General features: G+C 41.2%; 1 protein-coding gene across 1 annotated transcript in view; it reads left to right on the top strand.

Annotated features, from left to right (window-relative positions):
* MAGI2 (membrane associated guanylate kinase, WW and PDZ domain containing 2) overlaps positions 1 to 2696 on the top strand; it is an 835146-nt gene that overhangs the window by 826481 nt on the left and 5969 nt on the right. The gene's annotated exons all lie outside the window — the stretch shown is intronic.

The raw sequence follows: 2696 nt of genomic DNA, 5'->3' as shown, positions 1-2696 counted from the left end.
TTTTATTTACTTGAATACACATTTGCCCTTTAGCAATGCATACAGGCATATCAAAGGTAAAGTTTGGTAAACAGTAAAAGGATTATCAGGTTAGGGAATTGCCTTGAGCCACCACTATCTCAACAATCGGTGCATAACGTCAGACCTGCTAAAGCCCAAGGTCCATCGGCCTTCTGCGTTCCTTGGTGCACTCTCGTGACAGTATTGGCAAGTGGTAGCTTCCCACAACTATTAAGCCACATATATAAATATCCATCTTTTAAATCTTTTACTTGGTGATCTAGTTCATTTTAATTTCTGACTAATATTCTTAATCAGTAGCAGCTTAGCACATTTTAGCTTTAAGTTTCTCTCATTAAGCATTTAATAATCTGTAAACAAACACTTCAGAAATGTTTTATAAGAGGGATTCTTTTATATTTTTGTATTTTGAAAATTTTCACCTTCTAGTGTACCGCTGTAAGTTGTTCAGAAGTAAATGCTAAGTATTCTGTTCATTATTGGATCTAGATCCTGTTGGTCAGCAGTGGCCACTGGCTGGGCATGTGCATTTCACATGCTTTGATCCTATTTGCAAGGCTACACCTTAGGAAAATGTTCTCAGTAAGTTACAAGGATAAAGAAACCAGACATTTCACTCTTGGCTTACCCATTTTGTAATCTTGGTCAAGTTTAACTTCTCTCTGCTTCAGTTCCTCCTTCAGGAAATGGGGTGAATAATCGCAACCGCCCCATATCTCAGAAGTAATTTAAGGCCAGCTAATTGACTCCACTGTGTGTGATGTAATGGTGGGGAAAGAGCTATAAAAATTTGAAATGTCATTCCCATGGTCCAAGTTAGAGATTAACATTGTACAATTATCCTCTAGTTAGGCCTTTGGAACACCAGTTTTAACTCGTTCAGGCAATATCTTCCTATCTTGGTGGAATTGCCCCCAGGTATCATTTGTTAGCTTGATTTTAAAATTCTAACTCAACCAGATGCAGAACATACTCCAATTCCCATTTGAGGATTTCAGAATATTCCTTGAGGTAACCAAGGATGCCTGACGTAGAGCCCAAAGAATCACAGCATATGGGAGTGGCTGACTTGATGCACTTATTCAAAACCTCCCCAGACATATGCTAGTTAATGTGGTCCAGTCTGTATATAGATAGTCTCTGGGGCACAGAAGAGAAATCTGACTCAACTATCTAAACAGTTGTTATGATCCTCCCATTGCAACCCCTGTTTAAAAAGTTTGAGGACCCCTGATCTAAACACTTGTTATAATCCTCCCATTGCACGGTGCACGTCTCACCTCTGTGAGGTAGACATTTTATCCCCGCCTTCCAAAGGGAGAAACGGGGGTTCTGAGAGTTGGAGCAGTTGGTCTAAAACCACATCTGTGGTGAATGCCAGAGGCAGGATTAGATTCCAGCTCTACTGACGCTTCTCTAGGATTTTTAACTCACTATGTGAACATAATAATTGATATCAGTCTATGGAGAGAAGGAAAAGAACCCTGTGCCCTAAATACTCCAATCAAATTTCACATCAAAGGAGAAACTTTGTTACAACCGATTTGCTATTCTACAGGTGACCAGGATTAGTGGAACTATTCTGCCCCTTCCTCTCCTTCTCTCTTTATAAATCAGCATCAAAGGTACCAGATAAGAATCCTCAACTTAAACAAAGGAGCCCCTTGACATTCACGGACAGTATGCATAAGGGCCCCTGACAGCCTCCGACACAAAGTGTTATAGCAGCAGGAATTTGAATCATATGCACTGAGGCTGGTGTGTGGGACTGAATCTCACAGCTAGTGAAGGTGCCCGGCCACCACTCAGCATTCAGATATCAATGTGGCTTCTTTGTCCCCCACTGATGACCATATACCAATTCTATGGAGAAAAATTACACTCTAGAATGACATCCCCAAATTTGAGGATTTCCAATGGTCTTAGGACATATGCCTTACAAATATTGAGGGTTTACTGGATTGGATTTCTCTGCTTTAATTTTGCGTTAGTGGCCAGAAACTCAAGGGTAATGTTACTGCTCATAGCAGTGACTAACTCCTCTCAGATTCCTAATACATCTGTTCTCCTTCTACGTGGCTTCTGAACAGTGGTTGCATTTTTTTTAAAACAAGCCAATTCTAATTTTTTTATCATTCTATTTTGTGTGTGTTTCATTGTTGCAAATTATCTCAAATCCTTTCTTAAAGTAGATCTTAAATCCCAAATAAATGTTGAAACTAGGCTTCCTAGAAAGAATCCATTATCTTGGTGCCAGGACTTGTATAATGTTACAACTACTGAAAAGAATTAAGGACGATGATTTCCAAAAGGCAACAATGAATGTTTTTAGATGAATATATCCAAATTCGGAGGCTATCTGATGGTCGCTAAGAATTATGCTTTGAGTGACACCTAATGGTCGAGAAAGTCACTTTCCTAACTTTTCCCGGAGAACTCAGACCAGCGTTATTCAAAGCTTGGCCCTTGGACCACCTTCAGAACCATCTGGATGCTGTTAAAAAGGCAGAGAAATGCCTGGGCCCTATCCTCCCGGAAGCTTTGGGTCTGGCCACGAGGACTCTGTCTTGTTCACACCTTCCCCAGGTTCAAGAACTGCCCAGTCAAATACACAGGCAGGGCCGTCAGACCCGCAGACACCCAGGGCCAAGTTCGCAGGGGCCGAGGCGCAGGGA

Source organism: Myotis brandtii, unplaced genomic scaffold, assembly GCF_000412655.1.
Source record: "Myotis brandtii unplaced genomic scaffold, ASM41265v1 scaffold17, whole genome shotgun sequence".
Taxonomy (NCBI): Eukaryota; Metazoa; Chordata; class Mammalia; order Chiroptera; family Vespertilionidae; genus Myotis; species Myotis brandtii.
This window is presented reverse-complemented; position numbering and strand designations above follow the sequence as displayed.